We start from the raw sequence: 20565 nt of genomic DNA on the forward strand, positions 1-20565 counted from the left end.
GCAGAGGAACCCCTCAAGGAGGATCGCCTGTCGCGGCAGCCGCATGCATATAGTAAAGGCAAATCCACTGAAACAGCCCTTCACGACCTAGTCGGCTACATAGAGGGTTCTCTAGCTGTCAAGAAATATACAATGGTAGCATTTCTTGACATTGAAGGTGCTTCAATAATGTAAACCGACGTCAATCATGAAAGATTTGGAGTTTCTAGGCATCAACTCTACCGTAAGAAAGTTTATTACTAAACCTTCTTATTAAAAGATGCATTATGGCAGGCTGGGGATCTGTGGATCTAAACAGATGGGTCAGCAGAGGAACACCTTAAGGAGGTGTCTCCTCTGCTTTGGAATATTTCCATTAACAATATATTTTTATCCCTGGGAAGAATAAGGTGTAAAAGTGGTCGCGTATGCTGATGACGTGGTAATTGCGGTTAGGGGAAAGTTTCCCAGCACTCTAAGAGATATGCTTCAGTAATCTCTACGTGCGACATCAAAGTGGGCTACTGAAAGTGGTCTAGGTATAAATCCGTGCACGTCAGAAGAAGTTCTATTCAGCAGGAGATACAAGTTGCCAACAGTGGAATCTGTCTCCTTGGGAGGAGAGAATGTGTCATTTACAGAAAGTGCGAAATTCTTGGGTTTTTTGCTGGACAGGAAAGTGGACTTCAAATTTTACATTTCAGAAAGGGTAAGAAAGGCAACCTTTGCACTATACAAGAGAGACATGCAGGAGAGCCATTGGCAAAAGTTGGGGGTTTACACCGCCTGTCATGCATTAGGTATATACTGCAGTTGTCAGTCAGACCTATAATGCTATATTGTGTTGTGGTCTGGTGGACCTCGCTTCGAAAGTCCACTTACTGCTCAATACTTAACCGGATCCAAAGGATGGCTGGTTTCTGCATCACTGCCGCACTGAGGACGACACCATCTGATGAACTGAATTTAATGCTACATCTTATGGCTCTGGACATTGTGGCTACCCCAATTGCAGCGACCACAGCCGTGAGGTTAAGGGAGCTTTCTCATTGGTTATGTGGCGGCTACAAACACTGTGTTATCCTTGATACAATATCCGATGTTCCAGGCTGTGTGGATTACACTCTACCTGAGCCGCTTTTTGAAAAAAATTACTACTATTCCTGATAGAACCGATTGGAACTACGATATCCCTGGTAACAGAAGTTACATAGACTTCTATACGGATGGTTCCAAACTGGACGATCAGGTGGGCTTTGGGGTGTACTCTAAAGATCTAGAACTGGCGAATATCGTTGCGAAGTTCGTGCAATTAAGGAAGTGGTGGAATGGCTAAGATATAATGTGGAAACGAAGATTGGCACAAATATCTTCCCAGACAACCAGGCAGCCATTAAATCCCTGGAGAACGTGTTTCTGAAAGCAAAACCGCCTTGACTGTCGCAGATCTCTCATCGAGATGGCTGAACAGTTCAAAATTCACCTGTTCTGGGTGCCGGGCCACAGAGATATCCCAGGAAGTTGTATAGCGGACGAGCTTGCGAGACTGCTTACGAGACTGGTAAGTACCCTAGACATTCCAGGGACACTCGAATCTGTGCGTATTCCACTAGCAACTTGTAAGCTAAGTTTTTAGGACCAGGTCCAAAGGACAACGAATGATAGATGGTCACAAAGTGGGGGCCGTGAACATTCCAAAACTATGTGGCCCAATCTAGACTTGAAGAGGTCTATCGCTTTGCTGCCATTGGCTAGTACAGATGTCTCAGTCATTGTGTCCGTCATGACAGGTCACTGTCTAATCGGAAAATATTCTGACAGACTGAAGGTAGCCAGCAACGACTTTTACAGAAACTGTGAGGATATCGAGGAAGAAGAGACTACAGAACACCTTCTTTGTGTGTGTCCCGCACTAACAGTCAGAAGAAGATCCACTTTAGGTTCTCATTTCTTTGAGAGCCTGTCTGATTTAGCGGATGTGAACATTCGCAAGTTATTGGATCTGGATAGTCATCTTTCTTCTTCTGTTCTTGTGGTATCACAATGGACGAAAACGATTAAGTGAGTCTGATGGGAGACTGCCACTTAAAGCCAAGAGCACTATGAGCGTTGTTTACAACCATTGAGATGTGTTGACGGAAGTTTAAGCGTTGATCTAGAAGAAATCCAATGTCCTTAAAGCTATAGACTACTTCAAGTTGATTGGAACCCAAAAAGTAGCTAGTTTTAAGAGAGGTTATTCTTGAAAACGATATGTGTTTGCATTTGGAAATATTAAGTTGCACCATTCGTAAAGAGTATCAAGGCCATACTGAAGATAACACTGTTCATCAGAGTCTCTCGTTGATCTGAAGATCTTTACATCATCTGCATACATCAAAATATTCGAGTGATTTAAAGCAAAAGGGAGATCGTTTATGAACAAAAAAAAAAAAAAAAAAAAAACAGCACAGGGCCAAGGTGACTACCCTGTGGAACACCTGAAGAGACAACAATTGGTTTGGAAACTCCAGTACCAAATTTAACTCCCTGAGTACGTCTAGTCAGATATGATCTGATCCACTTTAGTAAAGATGGACTGAAACCAATAAGATCTATTTTTCTTAACAAAAGGTTGTGGTTGACTTTATCAAATGCTTTACTAAAATCGGTATATATAGTATCCGTTTGGTAGCGTTCCCTAAAGCCATCGTTGACTAAACAAGTAAATTCTAAAATATTTGTTATCGTCGATTTCAATTTCCGGAACCCATGTTGGTAGGGAGACAATATAGAAGAGACTTGATGTGAAATAGTGTCAGTCAGAATTTTCTCTAATAGCTTCGGAATAGCATTCAAAATTGAAATGCCCCTGTAATTAGATACCTCATTGCGATTTCCGGATTTAAATAATGGTCTTATATAAGATTGCTTCCACAATTCCGGCAGATATCCATGCTTTAATGAACTGTTGAAAAGTTTACAAAGAGGATACGAAAGTTCGAGAGCGCAATGCTTTAAAATGTTCGATGGAATTACATCTGGACCGGGATAAAAAGTTATCTTCAGTGACCTTAAGTTTTCAAGTACTACGTTTTCGCCAATCTCAGACACGTCTATAAAAGCTGAATTTTTGATTGTGTATGGATATGTTCCACATAAATCATAATAATTATCTGAGTAGGTAGTGCTAAAAAAGTCAGCAAAGCTTTATATCTAAGAAAATTCGGTAATCTATTACAACGGTAAACTATTATAGCTCTAATATATGTATATGTTCGTCAGATTTTGGATAATTTGCAATAATGTTGTCATTTGTCAACCGTAGTTATTACAGTTTGAACATATTTGCTCGAAATTTGATACGGATTGTTTAATGACCCATCTGAAAACATCCGCCGAGGTCCATCAAAATTGGTTCAGAATTAGACATAGCTCCCACTTTGTACTTATAGGATAGGTGTAGGCTATAATAAAGTCGGCACCGGCCGACTTTTGTCTTTCTTTACTGGTTTTTGTATATGTTATAAAAGTTATGTTATCACGTTTTGCCCGTGTATTTGGTTAAGGGTAAGAAATCATGGTTTTAGTGACCAAATGTTTATAACTTGTTCTGAAGCAGCCAATAGTTTTATACCACCTGTATAGATTTACATGAGTTGATTTTTTATGTTGCATGGTCTATCACCAAAGTATTGCTAGCGTAGTAGGAACATGAAGTGTTAACAAGGTTAACGTTTTAAATGGTATTTGAATTATTTGTATTTTTGAATATCTAAATCCGTATTGTGTTAAATTAATTCATTTTAGATGGCAGACTAAAATAATTTTAAATGGTATTGCGAAAAAAATTAATTACTTGGTTCTTTTGAATATGATTTATTTCCCACAAGTTTCAAAATTCGTTTTATTAAACATTTTCCCACATCTATGAAATAAAATACAAACAATTCATTTCCCAACCATGTTCAAATGAATCCGACAACAATTTGTATGCATTTTTACTACTTTTATGTTGTTTTAAATGAATTATTCATTGTAAATTTTTATATTCGTTATTTGTAGTGATTGATCTTGCAACAGAAAAAACAAATAGTAAACCGAAAGCTGTACGAATTACATTACATTTGCAGATAATCCATTACACAACAAATGAATGATTGTCAAAATTACCAATTATTTAGAGAATTACATAAAAGCCAACTCCGTATGTCCTTTGAAATGGCTGTTAATTTGTTTACAAATTTAATTCAGTGAACAGTTGAGTTGGACGAGCATTGTTTTTCAACTACACATAACTAAATTTCGATAATTATTTAATGTGACACATAGTGGTCCAAAACAGCGGTATGTTGCAAATAAGTTCACAATTTTTTATTTGTTGATTAATATATTTATATATGTCCTTTTTTTGCGTTATATTGGGTTGCCCAAAAAGTAATTACGGATTTTTCAAAAGAAAGTAAATGCATTTTTAATAAAAATTAGAATGAAATTTAATCAAATATACTTTTTTTACACTTTTTTTCTAAAGCAAGCTAAAAGTAACAGCTGATAACTGACAGAAGAAAGAATGCAATTACAGAGTCACAAAGTGTGAAAAAAATTTGTCAACGCCGACTATATGAAATACGATAGCTACATCTAAATCTGAACCAATTTCTATGAAATTCCACCAGTAATGTCGAGAGTAAAAAAAAAGTTTGGATGTAAGGTGTACTCCATTCTTAAAATACTTCATTTCATGATGTCTGATTTAGTGGTGTTTTTCGGAGCAGAGGTGGTCCTGAAAAAATATCAGCATCATCCTCTTCTCTCAAATACCATTTATTTAAACCCCATAAGCTCAAGAGAAATTTACAGGATAAGGCGTTCCCCAAACACATGGGCCCAAAATAGGTTATCAAATTTGTTTTCTAATCTCAAATACCTTTCATTTGAGCCACATATTGGCATGGTCGAAAAAAGTTTTCCCTTTGGGGGGTGTTTTGGGAAAGGGGTGATGCCCTAAATACATGGTCCTACATTTGGATATTTAAATTCGTATTCTACTCTCAAATACCTTTATTTGAGCCCCATATTGCGATGGTTAGTAAAAAATTGCTTTTTGTGGAGTATTTTGGGAAAGGGGTAGACCCCCAGAAAATTGGTCCCGAAAATGGGTATCAATTCTTGCTCTACCCCCCAATACCTTCCATTAAAGCTCCACATTGGACATGGTCGGTAAATATGCCCGATTTAGGGGGGTTTTTGGGGATAGGGGTGGTCCCCCATACACCAAGCTCGGAAAATATATCAGCAACGTGTTCTATTCTCATATATCTATATATCATTTATTTGAACCCCATATATCCATTGCCCTCAAAATTGAATATCAAATTCGTTTTCTAATCTCATTTAAACTCCTTATTGCAAAAGTCAGCAAATATGTCTGGTTTGGGGTATTGGCTCTAAAAACTATGAATATTTAGTTCCACTCTCTTTAAGACCCAAGCTGTCTTGGTGAGCAAATACGTCCTATTTGGGGGTTGTTATGGTGGTGGAGCGTCCCCCTAGACAGTTGGTCCCTAACATTGATATCAGATACGTGGTCTACCCCTACATACCTTTAATTTGAGCCCCATATTTCCATAGTCGGCAAACATGACCGGCTTGGGGGGGTGTTTTGGGGAATGGGCGGCCAATTAGTGAGTTGGCCTAGAAAATATATATATCGGATTTCGTGCTCCACTTTAAAAACCCCTCTTATTTGAGCCTCATATTGCAACAGTCAGAAAATATTTACTATTTGGGTGGTGTTGTGGGGGTGGCGTGGTCCCATAGACACTTTTCCCGAATATTGATATCAAATTCGTGCTTTACTCTCCCATAGAACTTTCATTTGAATCCCATATTGCTATGGTCGTAAATTTGTCCCTTTGGGGGATGTTGTTGGTGAGAGGCGGCCCCCCAAATACTTGGCATCATATCTGGATATCAGATTCGTATTCTACACTCAAATACCTTTTATTTAAGCCCCATATAGCCATCGTCAGTAAAAAAGTCCTGTCTAAGGGGTGTTTTTGGGAATGGGGATGACCCCCAGAAAACTTTGTCCCAAATTTGGATATCAGATTCGTATTTTACTCGCAAATACCTTTCATTTGGGTCCCATATTGCCATGGTCGGTAAATATATCCGATTTAGGGGTGTTTTGGGGCTTGGGGTGGTCCCCCTAGCACTTGGTCCGATAATTCGATATCAGATACGTTTTCTTATCCTGAATACCTTTCATTTGAGTACCATATTATCGTGATTGGTCTAAGTATATGTTTGGAAGGTTTAGAGTGGGGCAGCTCCCCTAGGTACCCCATCCGAAATTTTAGATACCAAATTTTTATTTTTAGGGTACAATTTGAGAGCACAGAAAATTTGGCTTAAAATCGCACCACCCATCTCCGAGATCTGGCTTTTCCGAAAATTATGGTAAGGGGGAGGGTCCCGCCCCCCTTCAGATATCAAAAAAATGTAGTACCCATTTTTCACCACGGGATCATTATGCACCCTCTGTGAAAATTTCAAGAAAATCGGTTCAGCCGTTTCTGAGTCTATAAGGAACACACAAATATACAAACAAACAAGCACAAATTGATTTTATATATAAGATTACTGCAAATCGGACGAACGAAGTCTGAACCGATTTTTTCCAATTTCAATAGGTTTCGTCTCTAGACCGAAAAACATGCCTATACCAAAATCTGAAGACAATCGGATAAAAACTGCGACCTGTAGTTTGTACACAAATTAACATGAACTAACGGACATAATATTGCAATAAAGTTCTAATAAGTTATAAAATGATTTTTCTCTGGCCAATCGATATTACTGGTGGATTTCATAGAAATTTGTTCAGATTAAGATATACATAGCTGCTATGTATATCTCCCGATTTCCACTTCTAGTGCCACATAAGCGCATTTAATGACCAATCTTGCCAAATTTTGTGCAAACGCTTTTCTCGACGACTAAAATAATAACCAGTAGATGGAAGCGTTTCAAGTCTCCAGAGTTGAAAGAAGAATTCGGTGAAGCCAGGAGGAAAGTTAACAGTTTTTATTAATGCGGCTAAAATGGAGTATGATTGCGCAGTGGGCTCGAAGAGTAAGTGGAAGGTGATATATGACATTGGAGTGGGTAAACCCAAGTCAAACACTCGAAACCATGGGGATCTAGAGGACTTTTATAAGCATACCCGATATACAAACGGACACCCAATTTTACAGTGATGATGATGGGCCATCTTTCGTTTTTGATGCCCGTAGTCCTTTTGAGTTTAGATGTGTTAGCCATTAGGAAGTTTATGAGAGTTTTGTCCGTGTTAAGTCAAATGCAATTGGCTTGGACGGAGTTGATCCGAGATTTGTACGAATGTTACTTCTATATCTCCTACCTTACTTTACATACCTGTTTAATACAATTTTGAGCTCCAGTGTGTATCCTATATTTGGAAGCATGTAAAGATTATCCCCATTCCCAAATCCAACGTTGATTATCAGCCGATATCAATTTTATGCTATCTCTCTAAGGTTTTTCGAGAAAATTCTTCATGGACAGATGTCGGTATAACTTCACCAAGAGTCCCTGTTGTCAAAAAGACAGTGCGGCTTCCGTTCTGATCAAAGTTGCATTACTGTATTGGTTGAAGTTGTTGAATCGATCAGAAATAACGTTGATGAGAACAAATTTGGCTTTCTAATTCATTTGGATCACTCCAAAGCTTTCGACACGGTTGACCACCTGAATTTTTGCATGTAACTACGGATTTTTTTAACTTCACTTCAACAGCAACGAGTCTGATTATGTCGTATCTGAGCGTTAGACGGCAGTGTGTATGCGCAGGGAATAAATTATCTAAATCCTTGTTCGTACCTAAGAGAGTTCCCCAAGGCTCTATTATAGGTTCACTTCTTTTTTCATTATATGCAAACGACTTGCCTCGTCAACTAGCACCCGATCAGATAATGATGTATGCTGATGACGTGCCGATTTTTGCAAAGCGGCTTTGTGGACAATGTAGACGACTGCTTAAGTAAATCTAACGCGGACCTACATCACGTTTACGACTGGGCGGCTGCAAATGGTTTGTTGTTAAATCCAAGTAAGTCCAAATGTTAGCTTGTTCACAAAAACAAGAATTTCAACATGCGACAACTGGATATTTACGTTAATGGCCAGAGGATTGATATTGTATCTAGTGCGAAGAATTTAGGCGTTGCTTTATGGATCGCACACTCTTTTACACCCATTAATATCCGAATTCTTCTGGCGAAAACATTCCTAGTTCCAGGTTTGATATATGGTGTCTCAGGCGTTCAGTGTCATAGGCGGACATGCTAACCTCTGCGCTACGGTAGGGGCGCAAACACTGTCCACATAAATTCTAGATTTCGAAGGCGGGAAATCTCTTCCAACTAAAATCATAAAAAAATTGTCCATATAATGCTATCGTCCAATTTACGCTTTGAACGTAGATTTTGAGTATTTCTGGTCAACTCAGTCCCTTACTTGTTATGAATAAGTTTTTATAAATATTCGTCTAAAATATGCATCTCATTGATTATGTCTAGGTGATGGATCTGCTTCCATATATGATGATGTATCGTTTAAAATTTAAAAATTTCAAGACATTGATTAATTATTTCGCATGAACTGTGACAATAAATTTTAATGTAAAAGTAAACACAAAATGCTCGTGTCATTCTTTGCCTATCTAATGACCCGACATTAGGACTAATTAATTTACATAAAATGTCAATAATTGTTTCCTTCACTCATACAATTGATAAGTCACACAAACACAGCGACCTTAAAATTTAAATAGCACAACAAAACCAAAATTCTTAAATTCAACCGCATAAATAATGGCATACACACAGCATACACAAACTCTATTTAAAATGTTTTAAAAGCACGAAATTCAATTAAAATTTGCTTAGCTGGTTAAAAATAAAAAAAACACATTTGTGGTCAACACTTGGGCACATATCAGGAAAAAAAATATACTCCACTAGATATAAAACAGATGTGCAGTTTTTACTGTGCACCATAAAATCAAGCAAATTGAGATGAATGCAATATGAATTTTATTGGATATTATTGTGTTTAAATTACATTTGCTGCAATTTAATTCAGTCACGAAGCAGGTGGTATTTCACTTTTTAATGAACCGTGACCAGCATCACGTTGTTTCTTTTTAATGTATCACCACTGCTATATTCAACAATTTAAAACCCATTTATTTCAGCATAGCATGAATAAAGTATTCTAACGGCCGCTTTCACAAAGCTAAATGGAGCCTTAAAATAGGTTTATTTGACAGTTGTCTGTCAAAAAAAAACCTATTTCAAATCTACATTCAGTTTTGTGATTACCGGTGTTAATGTTTTACATAATGGACAAATTTAAAAATTGCATTTTCGAAGTTTTTTGCTCGGGTTTTCTTTTAAAGCAGACAATAACAAGTAAAAAGGCGTTAAGTTCGACCGGGCCACCACCTCGGATATGTAAACCACCTTTCGTCAAAATCTGGTGAAAAATGTATACCATATGCCACATAACAGCTACATCGAAATATGTTCCGATTTGGACCAAATTCTAATAAGTACAGTACCTATATCTAAAAATAAACCGATCTGACCCATATACGACACGTATGTCGAAAAGCCTAACATAAGTCACTGTGCCAAATTTCAGTGAAATCGGATTATAAATGCGCCTTTTATGGGGCCAAGATATAAAACGAGATATCGGTCTACATGGCGGCTGTATCCAAATCTGGACCGATTTGGGCCAAGTTGCAGAAAAATGTTGAAGAGCCTAACACAAAACACTATCTCAAATTTCGGCGAAATCGGACAATAAATGCGAATTTTATGGACCCAAAACCTTAAATCGAGAGATCGGTCTATATGGCAGGTATATTCGAATCTGGACCGATCTAGGCCAAATTGAAGTAGGACGTCGAAGAGCCTAGCTAAACTCACTGTTCCAAATTTCAGCGACATCGGACAATAAATGCGCCTTTTATGGCCCCAAAACCTAAAACCGAGAGATCGGTCTATATGGCAGCTATATCCAAATCTGGACCGATGTGTGTCATATTGCAGAAGTATGTCAAGTGGCTTAACCTAACTTACTGTCCCAAATTTCGGTGACATCGGATAATAAATGCGCCTTTTATGGGCCCAGAACCTTAAATCAGTCTATATGGCAGCTATATCCAAATCTGAACCGATCTGTGCCAAATTAAAGAAAGATGTCGAAGGGCCTGAGACAACTCACTGTAAAATCGGATAATATATGTGGCTTTTATGGGCGCAAGACCTTTAATAGAGAGATCGGTCTATATGGCAGCTATATCCAAATCTGGACCGATCTGGGCCAAACTAAAGAAGAATGTCGAAGATTCTAACACAACTCACTGTCTCAAATTTTGCCAAAATCGGATAGTAAATGTGGCTTTTATGGGCCTAAGACCCTAAATCGACGGATCGGTCTATCAATATCAAGATATAGTCCATCTTCGAACTTAACATGCTTATGAACAAAAAAAGAATTGAGTAATTTTGGTAAACTAAGTATACATTTATATAGAGCTAGCTGAACCGGGACCGCTCCACTGAGGCGTCCTCCGAACTCTTGGCCCCATAATGAGTTATCAAATCCGTTTTCTAATCTCAAATACCTTTCATTTGAGCCACATATTGCCATGGTCAATAAATTTTTATCCTTTGGGGATATTTTGGGGAAGGGTCAGTGCCCCAAATACATGGTCCCACATTTGGGTATCAGATTCGTATTCTACTGCCAAACACCTTTATTTAAGCCCCATATTGCGGTAGTCAGTAAATAAATTCTGTCTGTGGGTTGTTTTGGGGAAGAGGTAGACCTCCAAAAAAAGTGGGTATGAATTTCTAGCTCTGCTCCCTAATACCTTTCATTTGAGCCTCGGTAAATATATCTGATCTAGGGGTATTTTGGGGAGTGGGGTAGTCCCCCAAAATCTTAGCATCGTCAGCATCGTGCTCTACTTTCAAATATCATTTAGTTGAACCCCATATTGTCTCAAAATTGGATATTAAATTCCTTTTCTAATCTGAAATGCCTTTCAATTAAACTCCTTATTGTAAAAGTCAGCAAATATGTCCGGTTTGGGGTGTGGGCCCTAAAAACTATCAATATCGAACACCACTCTCTTAAAAAACCAAATTGTAATGATTAAGAAATACGTTCTATTTGGGGGTTTTTTATGGGGGTGGAATGTCTCCTAGACAGTTGACGCCGAATGTTAATATCAGATTCGTGGTCTACTCCCAAAAACCTTTCATTTAAGCCCCATATTTCCATAGTCGACAAACATGTCCGGTTTAGGGGGTGTTTTAGGGGATGGGGCGGCCCCTCAGTGACTTGGCCCTGAAAATATATATCAGATTTGTGTTCCACTCTAATGGTCAGCCAATACGTCCTATTTGGTTGGTGGGGGGATAAGGCTCTATTGACACTTTTTCACATATATTGATTGATCAGATTCGTATTCTACACTCAAATACCTTTTATTTAAAGCCCATATTGCCATGGTCAGCAAATAAGTCATATTTGGGGGGTGTTTTGGGAAAGGGGTGGTCCCCCAAACACTTGGTCCCACATTTGGATATTCAATTCGTACACAACTTGCAAATACCTTTCATTTGAGTCCCTTATTGCCTTGGTCGGTAAATATGTCCCATTTAGGGGTGTTTTGGGGGTAGGAGTGGTCCCCCAAACACTTCGCCCGACAATTGGATATCAAAAACGTTTTATAATCTTATATACCTTTCATTTGAGTCCCATATTGTCCTAATTGTTCTTAATATAACTTTGGTAGGTTTTGGTGGTGGGGCGGTCCCCCTAGGTACCCCATCCGAAATTTGGATACTAAATTTTTCTTTTTAGGTTACTTTAAGAGAGAACACATAATTTCGGTAAAATCACACCACCATCCCCGATATCTGGCGTTTCTAAAAATTAGGGCAAGGGGGAGGGTCCGCCCCCTTCAGATATCAAAAAATTGGGTACGCTTTTTTCCCCACGGGTCATAATGCATCCTCTGTGAAAATTTCAAGAAAATCGGTTTGGCCGTTTTTGAGACTATACGGAACATACAAACAAACGCATATTGATTTTAGATATAAGATGATTTATTACAAAACTGCACCATTACCGGGGCTTTGATAAAATGTGTAGTTCAACTCAGAAATTCCTGCTGATTCGGCTTAACCATGTCTGTCTGTCAGCATATCCTTTCTATGCTGAAAGCACATTTTTATACCCACCATCGTAGTATGGGGGTATACTAATCTACCCATACCGTTTGTAACACCTCAAAATATTGATCTGCGATCCCATAAAGTATATATATTCTGGAAAGTCTCGATATTCCGAGTCGACATAACCAAGTCCGTACATCCGTCTGTCAAAATCACTAAACCTCTTGAAATTGAAATAGCTGAAGATGTGACTTGTATAAATGTATGTCAATCAAATATGATCCAGACTAGCACCGATTTGCATATCACATTGGATACGGTAGTGGAGTTGTTATAAAAGAGGATGGTTAATTTATCCATGGTGGTGGGTATCCAAAGTTCGGCACGGCCGATTCTATCCCAATGTGCGCTGTTCGAACTCGTCTGTTAAAAAGGAAGTGCTTTATTATAAAACTTAAATTTTAATTGGACGGCGTTCATTCATATGTTAGAAGTTTTCTGCCTGTTCCTAATGGAATGTTCTTTGGCAAATTAGCATTTTCTTTGCGTATAAAGTCTTGTCACTTTCAATTCCAACTGTTACTCTCCTCACACTTTTTTGTTTTTTTTGTCTCCCAAAGGTGTCGATGACAAAATAATTCATTTGTTTAATTTGAGCGTTAGAAGACTTAAGTGAACGACCCTCAAATGTCTAAATGACAAATTATCTTCATACATAAATTATGCCGTATGTAAGGCAAGAAATTGCAAAATACCACAAAGCTCTATTTGAAACACAATCACCATGCCAAGAAAACCACAAAATGGCAAATTTTCCCCCCTACGGAAATATTTCATTTAATTAGATACAAATTAATGCAATGAATGTCAAATGGAATGATTACATGCCCCATAGGTAATGACAAGCGTGAGTTTTCACAATGATTCAATAAAAAATTTATTGTGATTTATGCACTTATTTTGAGAATGCTGAGGTTGAAGCAACTATGTTTTATAAAATACTGAAATTAAAAAATTTGTTCTTAAATCTTTATTGAATTGATAGACAATTAAACAGGTAAAGTGTTTTATTTGTAGAGATATTTATTTGGTTTTAATTTGGCTGAAACTAAATAATTAGGCCAAATGGCATGCTTTTGATAGATACTTATAAAGAAATTTGTTGAAAATTTAATTTATCCATTTATGCTTCCACCAAGGATGAAGGGTGTACTTATTTCATAATTATGATGGCAAACAATTCGAAATGGTTTATTAGGTTAGGTTTAAGTGGCAGTCTGCTATCGGCACTTAGACGTTTTCGTCCATTGTGATACCACAGGAACACGAATGTCGTGTTTAACGCAGATGCCTGCCATCACGGTCCAAACATGCGAGGCCCAGGGCCCAAGGGTGAATACAATGCTTCTACCAACGCCCTCACATATGGTAACCCACACATGAGTACCAATTTGATCCCACGTATTTGGACGTGTTCACCTCCTTGATAAGGAGCGGAGCACTACCTAAAACTCCTTCCGATCTAAGGGTCACGGCACCCGGTTGAAAACGCAACTCCACGCCGAGTTTATGCTCTAGCCGCGATTTGGGTACAAAACACAGCCACCACGTTGTTCTCTACTGGGGCCTCACCGTTGTCAAGCTGGAACCGAAGTTACAGAGGCTTCTAACACCCGTGGTACCAGATTAAAGTCTCCGGTCAGATTTCGTAACCTTAAAAGACTATTACCAGTTGAACCCCAAACAGTTCCGGACTGGTCATCTGGAAGAAATGAATCGACCTAAGCCGACCTTAAACCAGCATACAAAAGTATGCACCAAACATATAACAGGACGATATACACAAACACAAACAGGACACGGCAGCCCTCACGGGCTACGCCACACACATCAGCATCAACATGGGACTCACAATCAACGCGGCCACCCTCACGTATGACCGAACACAACAACAGCTACGAGAACTAACTATGGGTAAACGCCGCTGCATCAACATGGGCAAGGCAGGTGCCAGGCCATGTCATGCGCAGCACCAAATCACTCGGTCGCGCCAGTACAGCAACACCTCGTTATGGATAACTTGCGTGTATTCATCCCTCCACTAAGTCTTGTCCGCCTCCTAAGAAATACTTCCCGGGAAAACGTGGCCAGCCTTGCAACAAATAGACCACCATATATGGACCGAATAGCGCGACGACTAAGACCCCAATCGCTTCTCAGAACACGCTTAACCATACCGGCTACTCCATTCAACTTGTCCTTCACCCTATCCAAATGGACCAAGAAACCCATTCTCTCCGAAACAGTCACTCTCAGATATTTTACGAGCGCTACATTCCTGATGCTAGCTCCATCAGATCGAATCGTGGGTGAACCACAGTCACCACGTTGCTCACTACTGGGGCCTCACCATTGTCAGGAAGGAACCGAAGTTCCAGGGGTTCCTGACCCCCGTGGTACCAGATTTAAGTCTCCGATTAGACTTCGTAACCTTAAAAGACTACTGCCAGTTGAACCCCAAACAGTTCCGGACTGGTTACCTGGATGAAGAGAATCGCCCTAAGCCGACCTCAAGCCAGCATACAAAAGTATGCATCAAACATACAACAGGACCAAGAACAGGAACAGTAGAATGAAGATGCCTTCTAGTTCCAACCTTTGAACTACCCAGATCGCTTTACAAAGCCTAAGAACTTGCGAATGTTCACATCCGCTAAATCAGAGCAGTTCTCAAAGAAATGAGAACCTAAAGTGGAACTCCTTCTGACTGCCAGTACAGGAAACAAACACAGCACATGTTCTTTAGTCTCTTCTTCCTCGACGTCTTCAAAGCTTGTCCAAATAGTTAACCAAGGCTGTCAGTCCTTCTCTCTGCGGAATCACTCTTAATTTCGAATTAGTACTGTTAGCCGATCTAAATGTTGCACTAATACTTTTCTAGTTGCACTTATATATCCAATGACAGTCGAATTTTCCTAACGCTTGCAAATGGCACAGTTCTGTGTTTTTAATATCTCAGGAAAATGCAAGTCTTTTCAATGCTATTCTACATCCTCTTATTTCATTTATTTATGAAATTAACAGGAATAGAACAATTTTTCTTACCTTATTTAATTTTCTTATAAAATGAAATTTAATCAACTCCTAAAATATTTCATACATACATACGGATGTTAAAAATACTAGCTGCTTCACAAGTTCTCTCCAAAAGTTTCATATTAATGAATTTTTTCAGAAATAAGGCAAGTGGCTGAATGAATTAATCAAAGGAAATGCTCAGTTTTTCATGTATGTTATATTACTCACATCAAAGTTAAAAGTTTGGGGGAGTTGATAGGAAAAACTACGAGAGTATGCCATTGCTTGAAATAATTAAAATTTACAAAATGTGCACAACTTCTTTGTCTTTGCAGCTCCCGGTGGTATGCCACTTAATTAGTTCAACATTTCTCCTAAAGGTATGCTTTATAATTATAAGAAACAAATTAAACTGTTATAAAGGTTATGACATAAAGAAGAACGCTTATATGAGCGGTGGGAAGTTTCATACACACGTTAGCAATGTATTTCCAATCTTGTTTACTTACAAAATGTCATAAAATAATTGCTGGAAATGTATGTGTGCGCCCACCGCTGACTTGAACTAATATGTGAGTTTCATGTCATTAATGTTTTCAAAGCGGTTTCAAGTGAATTGAAAAGTGCTAGGAGTCCTAAATGCACAGAGCAATGTGAAATGGCTTTGCAACAAATAATCACAGCCAAAGTGTCCTAATACGACTAAGCCACAGTGGGATACTACCAAATACAAAATTTTCAATAAATATTTCATTAACGCCTGACAATCGATTCCTTTGCCCGATTTTGATAAAATTTCATATATTTACAAGTCATTGTTCAATATGTAGAACAAAATATTAGTATTTTTGGTAACTATTGGGTTGCCCAAAAAGTAATTGCGGATTTTTCATATAGTCGGCGTTGACAAATTTTTTCACAGCTTGTGATTCTGTAATTGCATTCTTTCTTCTGTCAGTTATCAGCTGTTACTTTTAGCTTGCTTTAGAACAAACGTGTAAAAAAGTATATTTGATTAAAGTTCATTCTAAGTCTTATTAAAAATGCATTTACTTTCTTTTAAAAAATCAGCAATTACTTTTTGGGCAACCCAATATATCCAAATGTAGGCCGATTTGAACCAAATACTACACGGATGTCTAAAAGCCCAACATAAATCACTGAGGCTTTTTTGGGGCCAAGACTCTAAATCGAGAGATCGGTCTATATGGCAGCTATATTCATATCTGAGTCGATCTGGGTCAAATTGAAGAGGGATGTCAAAGGGCCTAACACAACTCACTCTCCCAAATTTCGGCGAAGTCAGACAATGCAAAAAGCAAATTTTGCCCATGAAAATTCCACTAAGGAACAGGGTTTACCCCTGTTCTAATACATCAATGAGTGCAGCCCGATTCAAGTTTTAAACTCAATGATAGGGGCCTCCTTTTTATAGCCGAATCCGAACGGCTTGTCGCAGTGCGACACCTTTTTGGAGAGAAGTTTTACATGGCATAGTACCTCACAAATGTACCCAGCATTAGGAGGGGAAAACCACCGCTGAAAATTTTTTCTAATGGTCTCTCCAGGATTCGAACTCAGGCGTTCAGCGTCTTGGCAGACATACAAACCTCTGCTCTTCGGTGGCCTCCGCCAAATGTACTTTGCAGGATTTTGGAAACTTATTTCTATTGATGAAAATATATATAAGATAACAGCTTATATTTAATCACTGCCTTTGTTATAAAATTTAAATTCCTGCTGAGGCAATGTTTTAAACAGAAACTTAGTCCAACAAGTAGTGTTGCTGAAATGCTATCATCGTTAGTTTTCATAAGTATGTCTTCTCCTGAATAAACACACATTATAGTTGTCATCTTGGTGAAAGTATAAAGACTTTAATGAATAAAGTCTGTCCACACTTAATGCTAATGGAGTTTTAGTTAGCCTCATAGCTTTAGCTTGTTCATAGGTAATTAAAATGACTTGTCGAACACATGTCATATATGCTTAATGCAATATTATTGGCAATATTCCAAGAAAAGAAGGACGTAGGGTAGATATAAAGGAAGCAATATGTTTAAATAGACACAAATAGGTAAATAATCATGTGGGCAAGATTTTGCTCATATCCACATTGTGAGACTTAAATAGGCAATAAATGCAATAGGCAATCAGATGATTTCTAAAAACAAATTGCCAAAATTAATAAACTTGATGTAAAGTTTGGCACTCAAGGCAGACATGATAGGAAGAGGAGAATCATATTTACTTAGAAACAGCATGATGTAAAGGAACTCAAACCTTAAGGATGTTTATTTGTTTAAACAAATATTGGTATTATCTCATAACTCACATATTGAATTTAATTTGCTTTCTCAGAATTTAGAATGTAAAGCTCAGCTTTTGATACCCTACTAAACCACATTGGGTATGCAGGCTAAGTCATCGAAATTAGAAGAAGAATTTCAACCAAAATTCGTACATAGTGTGGGAGCCATTTCCTCCTATGGCTCCCACACTATCTACGAATTTTGGTGCACAAAATGTTGAGTAAATTAGTTGGAAACAAGTAAAAAGGCGTTAAGTTTGGCCGGGTCGAATTTTGGATACCCACCACCCCGGGTATATGTGTAAACCACCTTTCGCCACAATCCGGTGAAAAATGCATAATTTTTGCCCCCATATTGGTCTTTTTGGTAGCTATATGCAAATATAGACCAATCTGAAACATATACGGCACGGATGTCGAAAAGCCTAACACAAGTCACTGTCCCAAATTTCGGAGAAATCGCACAATAAATGCGCCTTTTATAAGTCCAAAACCGTAAATTGAAAGATCGGCCTGTATGGCAGTTATATTCAAATCTAAAAAGATCTTGGCCAAATTGCAGAAATGTGTCGAAGAGCCTTAAGCGTCCCAAATTTCGAAGAAATTGGACAATAAATGAGATTTGTATGGCCCCAAAAACTTTAAATCGAGAGACCGATCTATATGACTGCTATATCCAAATCTGGACCGATCTATGCCAAATTAAAGAAGAATGTCGAAGGGCCTAATACAACTTATTGTCCCAAATGTTGGCAAAATCGGACCATAAATGCGTCTTCAATGGGCCCAAGACCTTAAATCCGCGTATCGGTCTATATGGCAGCTATATCCAAATCTGGACCAATCTAGGCCAAATTGAAGGGGGATGCCGTAGGGCCTAACAGAACTCACTGTCCCAAATTTCAGCAAAATCGGATAATAAATATGGCTTTTATGGGCCTAAAACCTTAAATCGGCGAATCGGTCGATATGGCAGCTATATCCAAATCGGAAAAGACCTGGGCTAAATTGCAGGAATGTGTCGAAGAGCCTAACACAATTCAATGCCCCGAATTTCGGCGACAACGGACATTAAATGCGCCTTTAATGGCCCCAAAACTTTAAATCGATAGATCGGTCTATATGGCTGCTATATCCAAATCTTGACCGATCTATGCCAAAATAGAAAAGAATATCGAAGGACCTAACACAACTCAATGTCCCAAATGTTGGCAAAATCGGACAATAAATGCGCCTTTTATGGCCCCAAAACTTTAAATCGAGAGATCGGTCTAGATGGCAGCTATATCCAAATCTGGACCGATCTGGGCCAAATTGAATAAGAATGTCGAAAGGCCTAATCCTCAAACATAACTCACAAATTATGTCAAAATCGGACAATAAATGCGTCTTTTATGGGCTCAAGACCTTAAATCGGCGGATCGGTCTATATGGCAGCTATATCCAAATCTGGACCGATCTGGGGCAAATTGAAGGGGGATGTCGTAGGGCCTAACACAACTCACTATCCCGAATTTCAGAAAAATCGGATAATAAATGTGGTTTTTATGGGCCTTAAACCTTAAATCGGCGGATCGGTCTATATGGGGGCTATAACAAGATATAGTCCGACGTAGCCCATCTTCGAACTTAACCTGCCTATGGACAAACAAAAAAAGAATATGTGCAAAGTTTCAGCTTAATATATCAAAATTTTTAAAGACTGTAGCGTTATTTAAACAGACAGACGCAAAGACGGGCGGACGGACAGACGGACGGACGGACAAACGGACGGACAGACGGACGGATGGACAGTCGGACGGACATGTCTAAATCGTCTTATGTCTAATACGACTATCAAGAACATATATGCTTTATAGGTTCGGAAATGGATATTTCGATGAGTTGCAAACGGAATGAAAACAAGTAAAAGCGTGCTAAGTTCGTCCGGGCCGAATCTTATATACCCTCCACCATGAATCGCATTTGTCGAGTTCTTTTCCCGACATCTCTTCTTAGGCAAAAAAAGAATATAAGAAAAGATTTGCTCTGCTATTAGAGTGATATCAAGATATGGTCTGGTTTGGACCACAATTAAATTTTATGTTGGAGACCCTGGGGGCTCAAGAAGTAAAATAGACAGATCGATTTATATGGAAGCTGTATCGGGCTATAGACCGATTCAGACCATAATAAACACGTATGTTGATGGTCATGAGAGGATCCGTCGTACAAAATTTCAGGTAAATCGGATAAGAATTGCGCACTCTAGAGGCTCAAGAAGGCAAGACCCAAGATCGGTTTATATGACAGCTATATCAGGTTATGGACCGATTTGAACCATACTTGACACAGTTGTTGGATATCATAACAAAACACGTCGTGCAAAATTTCAGTCCAATCGGATAAGAATTGCGCACTGTAGAGGCTCAAGAAGTCAAGACCCAAGTTCGGTTTATGTGATAGCTATATCAGTAGCTATATTGTGCAAAAATTCATTCCAATCGGATAAGAATTACGCCCTCTTGAGGCTCAAGAAGGGAAGACCCAAGATCGGTTTATATGGCAGCTATATCAAAACATGGACCGATATGGCCCATTTACAATAACAACCGACCTACACTAAAAGGAAGTATTTGTGCAAAATTTCATGTGGCTAGCTTTACTCCTTCGGAAGTTAGCGTGCTTTCGACAGACAGACGGAAGGACATGGCTAGATCGACATAAAATGTCGCGACGATCAAAAATATATATACTTAAGGGGTCTCAGGCAAATATTTCGAGTAGTTACAAACAGAAATTTCGTCATTCTGTGTACCCCCCATAATATGGTGGAGGGTATAAAAAGAATATATCCCCATCCTTCGGTGGTGGGTATAATAAGCGTTTGGGATCGCCCCTGAAGTGAAAATCGGTAATAAGAAGAGTCATAATTGAAAGTTTGGTGTCAAATTT

The 20565-nt window shown here is 38.6% G+C and overlaps 1 protein-coding gene across 5 annotated transcripts in view; it reads left to right on the top strand.

Annotated features, from left to right (window-relative positions):
- LOC106083451 (UNC93-like protein) overlaps positions 1 to 20565 on the top strand; it is a 362273-nt gene that overhangs the window by 167902 nt on the left and 173806 nt on the right. For 3 of the 5 annotated variants that reach the window (XM_059369267.1, XM_059369265.1, XM_059369266.1), the window contains one exon: positions 15656 to 15700. The exons of the other annotated variants lie outside the window; for them this stretch is intronic. The gene's annotated coding sequence lies outside the window, so the exon portion shown is untranslated. The remainder of the gene's footprint in view (positions 1 to 15655; positions 15701 to 20565) is intronic. 5 annotated transcript variants of the gene reach the window in all.

This window comes from Stomoxys calcitrans, chromosome 5 (assembly GCF_963082655.1).
Source record: "Stomoxys calcitrans chromosome 5, idStoCalc2.1, whole genome shotgun sequence".
Taxonomy (NCBI): Eukaryota; Metazoa; Arthropoda; class Insecta; order Diptera; family Muscidae; genus Stomoxys; species Stomoxys calcitrans.